At 40.3% G+C, this 9,825-nt stretch overlaps 1 pseudogene; it reads right to left on the reverse strand.

Annotated features, from left to right (window-relative positions):
* Positions 1-8,970: 8,970 nt before the first annotated feature.
* LOC119807889 lies at positions 8,971-9,545 on the reverse strand (annotated as a pseudogene).
* Between the last annotated feature and the right edge of the window lie 280 nt (positions 9,546-9,825).

Here is a 9,825-nt window from a genome sequence, read left to right on the forward strand (position 1 = left end):
TGTCTTCAACATGCTCTGCACGTCACTTTGGACACTTAAATGTTACCGTGTTATAGACAGATTGTAGATCTCAATAGCTCATCTACATCAAGAATTCATTTAGTGGATTTTATAAAATGGGAATAGAATTGGAAATATATCTCCTCATCGACCGGGGATTTTGGTGATAGTGAATGAGGAGGGGGTGCTCAGGCTCGGCCCATGACTGTGAGGATCTCCCCGTTCAGAAGGCACTCAGTGTGGTGGCAGGCACCCCTTTCTGAAGCATGGTGAGATGACCAAGTGTGGGTTTCTCTGCAAGTTCCACAGCTGAGAGAACAAGGATCTGTGTGAGTTCAGAAGGAAATGTGGTAGCTGGTGCTGGTTCAGACTTCTGGCGTCTGATCCTGAGCAGTCTATTCTTGACATGTCTGAGCACAGGACACCTCTGGGGAAAGTTTCCTTGTGATAATTATCACAGTAAAGCTTAAGGCGTGACTATATCAAAACTCCTTTGCAAAGTACATGTCTTTTGCGAAGAACCTATGATCCTTCCATAAGAATGGGTTCTATTGACTGAGAAGCAATGATCAGGATAAGAGTCTAGGGAGAAAGGGCTGAGGATAAACATAATAGCACACCCTTTTGCAAAGTACATTAGGGCTTCTTTCATAAGAATGGGTTCCTTGGATTGAGAAACAATACTCACAAGTCTGGGGGATTAAGGTGAAGCCCGGCACTACAGATAGCAAAGATCACCAAGTTATTAACTACATCCATTCCCAGATTTCTGGTCAGAAACATGTTCTGTTGAACAGAAAAGCCTGTGTGTTCAACAGTTCTGGCTTCCCTGGGCTATCTGTGAGCTTGAAGACCTCAGACTCTCTACAACCAAGGGCCTTGCCTCTCTCCTGCTTAACATCTTCTCTCAGAGTTTAGCATTCATTTTTGTTGTTTTTAAGGTGCTTTTGGTGTGTGACAGGGCAAGAGATGAAACACAGACCGATACACAGGCTAAGCAAGTGCTCTAGAACTCCAGGCTCTTTCTTCATATGCTTTTCATTTTATTTAATCTGCTTGAGAATGCGGGCATGGCAGGTAGTCAAAATGCGTGCTAAAAGGCTTTCTTTCCAGAATGTCCCACACATTTATCCCTCCACCTTTCTACCCAACCCCCTATCTCAGCACTGGTATCCGAAAGAGACCTCTATCTCATGTGGAGAAAATGGGAACTTACTGTAGTTGTTTCTTGACTCTTTGGGGGCTCTCTACCCAGCTCCCAAAGAGATACAAAGACACATTATTATTTATAAATGGCATATCTTAGTTTGTCTTGTTTCTAGCCAGTTTTTTTTTAACTTAAATTACCCATTTCTCTACATCTACATTTTGCTTCTAGGCTTTTTACCTTTCTTTATTCTATATGTCATTCTTCCCTTCTCACTCCATGGCTGGTTGTGTGGCTGGGTGGCTGATCCCTGGTGTCCTCCTCTCCTCCTTTTCTCGCTTCTCCTCTCTTCCCTCCTGAGCCTAGATTTCTCCTCCTATTTATTGTCTTTGCATGCCAGCTCAGTCTATCTTTTCTTCTGTCTAGTTATTGGCCATTTAGCTCCTTATTAGACCAATCAGATGTTTTAGACAAGCAAAGTAACATAGTTTTACAGAATTAAACAAATGCAGCATAAAAGAATGCAACACATCCTTGTGTAAATAAACAAATATTTCCCAGCATAAACAAATGTAATATCTTAAACTAATACTCCACAACACTTATATCCAGCATTATGAATATGCAAATAACCATTTGGTATGACTGAGAAAAATGTCCAACTAAAATTTAATGGCTAGAAATTTTATTAAGTTGTCTCAGACTATCAGCCAGAGCAAAATGTTCATCAAAAAACAAAAGGAGCTAGAGATGGCTCAGAGGCTTTCATTCCCAGCACTCATAGGGCAGCTCACAACTACCTTTAATTCGTATTGCAGGGACTCTGACACCCTCTTCTGGACTCTCTAGGTACCAGGTACCCAGATAGTACACAGACATGCATCCAGAAAAACACTGTACACATAAGATAATAAGATAAAGTTTTTTTTTTAAAAAAAAGAAAACAACAAATTCAGAATCCTTTAGGCACCAAGAAAGATAGTATCAGAAGAAGTGATTCACAGGTAAGAAAGGAATATTCAGTAAAATTGGCCCTCATTCTTCATTGTTCATTTTCATTAGTTCTTCCAAACGATTTAATTTATAGGGTTAAGGTTTTTTTTAGGGTTTTTTTTTTGCTTTTGTTTTCTTAGTTTTTGAGACAGGGATTCTCTGTGTAGAGGGATGGAAAGGGAGAGCAATGAAAGAGATATATTGATAGAGGGAGGCCTTATGGGGTTAGGGAGAAACCTTGTACTAGGGAAATTCCCAGGAATCCACAAGGATGTCCCCAGCTAAGGCTGCTAGGAATAGTGAAAAGGATGCCTGAACTTGCACTAATCAGGTTAGTGACTACCCTAATTGTCATTGTAAAAACTATATCCAGTAACTGAAAGAAGCAGATGCAGTGAGTATTCACGTTTTAGAAACAGCTAATCTTTTCTGTGTGGCTCAGAACTAAAAAGAATCAAAGAACTCAAAGAAATTTGTTTACTGTTTTCTGCATCCTTTGTTACTTTGCAAAAATCAAAATTCTTTTATTTTTAATGTTACTTTTTATTTTCTATTTTTTCCTTCCTTCCATCCATCCTCCCTTTCTTTCTTTTTCTTTCTCTCTTTCTTTCCTTTTTTAAAATCTGTGTTTGGGATCAAGCACTGGACCCTTGGCTGGAGTTCTGCCTCTTCCTTTCTTACATAAGCTGCAGATTTTCATTCTCTTGTCGAAGTTTGTTTACTTCAGGTTGAAATTTCATCTTCTACCTTAGACTTCTTTCACTGGAAAATTCTGTTCTCACTACACCCAGTATAGCAGATGCTACTGCATGGGCAGAAACCAGGATATTCTTGTTTCTCTTTTTGCAACAAGCTTTCTCTCTGTGTATCTGGCCATTCTGAAAGTAGTCTTCAAAGTCTTGCATATTTAATATCGTAGTGTAAAAGAAATCAATTCCCAGAGTAAAACAGTGGTCAGAAAAAAAATCTTCTTAAGAGAAAGAATTTAGATCTGAGATTTGTCCAATAAACTGGGTAATCCTAAGAAACAGTTCAGCAAATGAAAGTAACCTGATACTATTCCCTTACTTTCCCAATGCACATTTCCCAGGCACGTGGATGCAGCAATAATAGCAAGTTCCCTGAAAGCTGCCTAGCTGGTTCCAGTGCTTCATCCGCTACTTGCTGCCCATCAGACCTTGACAAACTGAAATAGAGAGTGAGTACCAGGCATACCAAAAGCACAGCACCTGTACCTGCCATCATTTGTTCCCTGTGGAGTCCTGGAAACATCACATAAATGCTTATGCTCCAAAATTGCCTCCGCATTACATGAGAAAAATACACCTCTTCATATGCCTTTATTTGCAGAATATATGGAAATACATAAACATGTCATTTTAAAACATGTTCCTTTTTTCTCTATCATTCTTTCTTTTTCACTTTTCTTCCTTTCTTCCTTCCTTCCTGCTTTCCTTCCTACCTTCCTTCCTTCCTTCCTTCCTTTCTTCGTTTCTTTCTTTACTTTCCTTTTCTTTTTTCAAAGACAGGGTTTCTCTGTGTAACAGTCCTGGCTGTCCTGAAACTCCTCTGTGGACCAGGCTGGCCTCTGTCTCACTGAGATCCACCTGCGTCTGCCTCCCAAGTGCTGGGGTTAAAGGTGTGCGCCACCACTACTATCCGGCCCTTTCTTCCATTTACTTTGTGGTACCAGGGAGGCAGTCAAAAGCAGGGCTTCGTGCAGGCTACACAAGTATTCTACTGTTGCAGTATGATCATAAGAATAGCCCACGGTGAACCGTGCCCTGGGGAACTGTGACAGAGGCTTGTTGGGGAAGAATTGACAGAGACATCTTGCTGCCCAGACAGTTACCCAAAGTTCTTCTGTAATGTTGAGGGTACCATCTTCAGTCTACTGGCCCATAGTATCTGCAGACTTTTCCATGAAGCAGGAAATTTCAAACACAGTTTCACCTATATTGGAAGTTTGTCGGTCACTTTCTTCTGTGTCCTATAAAATGTCTGGCAGTCTCTTTCATAAAGCAGGAACCCCAAAGGACTGTCTCACCTTTAGGCAAGTTCAGAAGTCATTTTTCTGTGAGTGCTGTATGTCCAGTTCATACAGCATAACATCAAGCAGTCCAGGCAAGAGCAGTTTCTTGCCCAAATGGCTAGCAAACTCCATAAGGAGCCTCTTCAATGCCCAACATCCTCTTAAAGTAATTGGTGCTGCCAGGAGCAGATGTGTCTCATGTCATGAAAAGTCCTTAGTTCTTAAAACATTTTAAATACAATGTTCTGAAGGTCTCTAAAAGATTTGAAGAACACTTATCTACCTGAAATAGATTTCTATATATCTAGAAAACCTAACTAATATGACTAGAAGCTTGACTATTATAGATGATTATCTATTAATCTGTATTTCTTAATTATACATTGCATTTTTAAATGAGCTGCAAAAACACAATACCTTAATCAAGAGCATATATATATATATATATATATGTGTGTGTGTGTGTGTGTGTGTGTATATACACATATATATATAACAAATTGATATTAAGTTTGTATCAATAAACCAAGATCAATACCAAGACAAGGTATTGATCTCTATATCATATCCCTCTTTAAATGTAAACAAACATTTATAGACAATATTTGGGAATATGGGCATAGTTCTCCCCAAACTGCTTCCTGCTTTTTGATGGATGAAGTAATTTTTGGAGGATGTTTGCTGCAACCTTTTGGAGGGCTCTTTGTCCATCAAAACACATTAGTCTTGAAGAAATCTACAGGTTCTCATCTTCTGTGCAAACAAAAGCAGAACCTCTTTTCCAAAGCAATCCCAAAACAAATATCTCCAATGAAACTGCAAATGGTCAAACATTTTTCATCTTCACATTTCCCTTTATCTCCACTCATGTCCTTTCCTTTGCTCTGCATATCAGGTTTTGTAGTTCAGACTTCTAAAGCTGACTCTATAGATGCTCTCAGAATTCCATCTGGCAAATGAACCCCCTTTCTCTCAAACCTCTTCAGGCTTCCTCCCACTCCACACACTTTCCCTTCCCTCACACACCTGCTTCTTTCTCTTTCTTCACCTTGAAGCTAGTCCCTGATGGAGGAGAGTTATCTGTCTATGTTACTTTCATTGGTTAATTAATAAAGAAAACTGCCTTGGCCCTTTAAGAGAACAGAAAATTAGGTAGGCGGAGTAGACAGAACAGAATTCTGGGAAAGAGAGGGGAGACGCTTCAGGCAGTCGCCATAGTGAGTTACCATGATTCTCCTCTCTGAGATGGACGCAGGTTAAGATCTCTCCTGGTAAGCCACACCTCGTGGTGCTACACGGATTACTAAATATGGGTTAAAGGAAGATGTGAGAATTAACCAATAAGAGGCTACAGATAATGGGCCAGGCAGTGTTTAAAAGAATACAGTTTCCGTGTAATTTTTTCGGGTGTAAAGCTAGCCGCTGGCCGGGTGGCGGGACGCAGCCCTGCCGCTTCCTTCTACAAGTCCCCACTATGTTTTTTGGCTAAACTGCTGGCCTATTCATCTCTTTTTCTTCTACATGAAAGGTCCAATTGAGATCTGTGACCTCTTCCCTCCTGGGAGCTCCCTAAATCCTGCCTAGAACAAGAAGATAGTTTTGGTTCATATGGTTGCTAATGGTTTTTAATTATCTTAGGTGTGCCACAATAAAATTGTATCTGTGCTATAGTGCCAAACAAGTGCCACTAAAATGAAAGTAATGACCGTGGAAGCCCCGAATCTGATGAGCTTAGGTTATGTTGACAGATTGTCTTTTGTTATTTAAGCTTGCTAAGAAGCTGGCTCTAGGAATGGGATTTGACTCTTCCATTGCAGCGTCAAAGATACATGTCTCGAAAAGCCTCCAAAACTCCTGTCCTGGTCAGCCTGGCCCTTGACTCTATGACAAAGAAAAGGAGAACAACAAAAACAGTACAAGAAAAATGATATTGTGCCATTAAGGGCAGCTAATTTGTAAATTATTTCTAACATAAGTTACCATATCTAATGGTATTGAGCAGTCTATAGTATAATCAGCTAATGAGATGCCCATCTATGGAGAAGACAGAGCCCAACAGGGACTCAAGGGATAATCCACCAGATGCTAGATAAGCCATTTCCAGTGAGGAGCTGCTTTGGCAGGCTCTGGTGACGTTCAGTGCCTGCTATTTCTGCCTGATATCTCCAGGTTCATTTTCCTATGACTGGGACGCAGTGCCACTGCCCCGTATCCCATTTCTTTGCTCTACAGTGTTCTGTCTTTGTTTTAGCCCCACAGCACCTGGGTTCTCTTGCTTGAGTTTTTACCTCTCAGTTACAGCAGCAGAAAAGAATTCAAAATGCAACACATTCTGAGTTGTCTAGTTTCTTAATTTTTGTGTTGAATAAGTTTTTAGAATATAGAGCCTTAAATTCAATTACATGTGATACAAAGATGTTCTCTCAATTCAATTCAACCATCAGAGAGAGAGAGAGCTTTTAGTACTTGCTTCCTATGTAATTTGTTGAAAGCAATATGGACTTGCATGAGATATGAAAGAGTGCCCCCTCTCCTTTTCTGTTTAACCTGAAGCAATTTGTACCTTCTCTATCCCTCTCAACTTTCAGAGCTTACATCTTCCCAAGAGCCTTGTACTTTCTCATTAGCTATCAGTTGCTCAGGCCATGACATAGGATGCAGAATGCACTGGGGTCCTCCTCCTCTCCTTGAGACAGAGGTTACTTTAGATTGTATTACCACAAACCATTAAGCAGTTTTGAGGAACAACAACAACAAAAAGTTCTATATCCTTACCATCAGGTGCCTCTCAACATCATCTGTTCTAAAGATAAGATTAGAAGGAATTAGTGTCATCTCCTAGACTGCAGGGCCTCTGCCCTGTCTTCTAAGTTGGGCACTGCCATCTTCACACAATAAGTTATGCCCTCCTAAAATATCACAATGTTAATACTTCTTCACAGAAATAGAAGATGGGCCAGGTGGTTGTGGTGCACACCTTTAATCCAAGCACTCAAGAGGCAGAGGCAGGAAGATATAATCAGAGATGTTGTCAGGACCATCAGCTCCAAAATAAATGCAGAGACTTAATTATAAATTCTCGGTCAATAGCACTTACGTTTTAAATTAACCCATATTTCCTTTCTTATTGATTTTATTGAGCTCTACGATTTTCTCTGTGCCCCTCCCTGACTCTTCCCTCCCCTTCAACCCTCTCCCATGGTCCCCATGCTCTCAATTTACTCAGGAGATCTTGTCTTTTTCTACTTCCTATTAGATCTATGTAAGTCTCTCTTAGGGTCCTCATTGTTGTCTAGGTTCTCTAGGATTGTGATTTGTAGGCTGGTTTTCTTTGCTTTATGTTTAAAAACCACCTATGAGTGAGTACATATGATAATTGACTTTCTGGGTCTGGGTTACCTCAGCTTGTGTCTTCTAGATCTATCTATTTGCCTGCAAATTTCAAGATGTCAGGTTTTTTTTCTGCTGTGTAGTACTCCATTGTGTAAATGTACTACATTTTCTTTATCCATTCTTCAGTCGAGGGGCATTTAGGTTGTTTCCAGTTTCTGGCTGACAAACAAAGCTACTATGAGCATAGCTGAGCACATGTCCTTATGGCACGATTGAGCATCCTTTGGATATATACAGAAAAGTGATATTGCTGAGCCTTGAGAAAGGTTCTTTGCTAATTTTCTGAGAAATCGCCACACTGACATCCAAAGGGGTTGTACCAACTTACACTCCCACCAGTAATGCAGAATGTTCCCTTTACCCCACAAGCTCTCCAGCATAAGTTGTCATCGGTGTTTTTGATCTTGGCCATTCTTACAGGTATAAGATGGAATCTCAGAGTTGTTTTGATTTGCATTTCTCTGATGACTAAGGATGTTGAGCATTTCCTTACGTGTCTTTCAGCCATTTTATATTCCTCTGCTAAGAGTTTTCTGTTTAGGTCTGTATTCCATTTTTTATTAGATTATTTGTCATTTTGATGACCAATTTCATGAGTTATTTGTATATTTTGTAGATCAGGTCTCTGTATGATGTGAGGTTGGTGAAGATCTTTTCAATTCTATAGGCTGTTGTTTTGTCTTGTTGACTGTGTCCTTTGCTTTTCAGTTTCAGAAGGTCCCATTTATTTAATTGTTTCTCTCAGTGTCTGTGCTACTGGGGTTATATTTGGGAAGCAGTCCCCTGTGCCAATGCGTTCAAGTTTACTTTCCACTTTCTCTTCTATGAGGTTCAGTGTGGCTGGCTTTATGTTGAGGTCTTTGATCCATTTGGACTTGAGTTTTATGTATGGTGTTAGATATGGGCCTATTTTTATTCTTCTACATGTTGATATCCAGTTATGCAAGCACCATTTGTTAAATGTGCTTTCTTTTATCCATTTGATTTTTTTTTTTTTGCTTCTTTGTCAAAAATCAGGTGTTCAAAGGTGTGTCAATTAATATATGGGTCTTCAATTCAGTTCCATTGACAGGTTCCTCCTGTCTATTCTTATGCCAATACCAGGCTCTTTTCAGTACTGTTGCTCTGTAGAGTTTGAAGTCAGGGATTGTGCTGCCTCCAGAAGTTCCTTTATTGTATGGGATTGTTTTGACTATCCTGGGTTTTTTTTTCTTTTTTTTTTTTTGCTTTTCCATATGAAGTTGAGCACCATTCTTTTGAGACCTGTGAAGAATTTTTTTCTTACTTAGTTTTTATTCATAATCATAAACTTAACTCTGCAATCCAGCTAGACTTGAAGGGGAATGAGGAAAATATTGAACCCAAAGAACTTCAGTGAGAACAGAGATTACAGGGTACTGCGAGCAGATGGGGCTGGGGTGCTCTCCTGAGCTACATAAGGAATGGTCTGGTGGGTAAGAAGCCCTCAAGTCAAAAGAATTAGAGTTGTCCACAGTCGGAAATGGTGATCTTCTTGCTGGTCTTTCCATTCCTGGACCCAAAACGCTCCATGGCTTCCACAATGTTCATGCCTCCTTTCACCTTCCCAAAGACCACATGTTTGCCATCCAGCCACTCAGTCTTGGTGGTGCAGATAAAAATCTGGGAACCGTTTGTGTTTGGTCCAGCATTTGCCGTGGACAAGATGCCAGGACCTGTATGCTTCAGGATGAAGTTCTCATCCTCAAATTTTTCTCCGTAGATGGATCTGCCGCCAGTGCCATTATGGCGTGTGAAGTCACCACCCTGGCACATGAATCCTGGAATAATCCTGTTAAAGGAAGAACCCTTCTATCCAAATCCTTTCTCTCCAGTGCTCAGAGCACGAAAGTTTTCTGTTGTCTTTGGAACTTTGTCTGCAAACAGCTTGAAGGAGACGCGGCCCAAGGGCTCCCCATCGGTGGCGATGTCGAAGAACACGGTGGGGTTGACCATGGCTGCAGCAAGAGGCGAGAGGGGACAGCGGCGTCTGCCTGAGACCTGTGAAGAATTTTGCTGGGATTTTGATGGGCATTGCTTTGAATCTGTAGATTACTTTTAATAAGATTGCCATTTTTACTATGTTAATTCTACCTACCCAAGAACATGTGAGATCTTTCTACTTTCTGGTGTCTTCTTCACTTTCTTTCTTCAAAGATTTAAAGTTCTTGTCATACAAGTCTTCTACTTGTTTGGTCAGAGTTAATCCAAGATATTTCATTTTATTTGTGGCTATCGTGAA

The sequence above is a fragment of the Arvicola amphibius genome, chromosome 2 (assembly GCF_903992535.2).
Source record: "Arvicola amphibius chromosome 2, mArvAmp1.2, whole genome shotgun sequence".
NCBI classification, from domain to species: Eukaryota; Metazoa; Chordata; class Mammalia; order Rodentia; family Cricetidae; genus Arvicola; species Arvicola amphibius.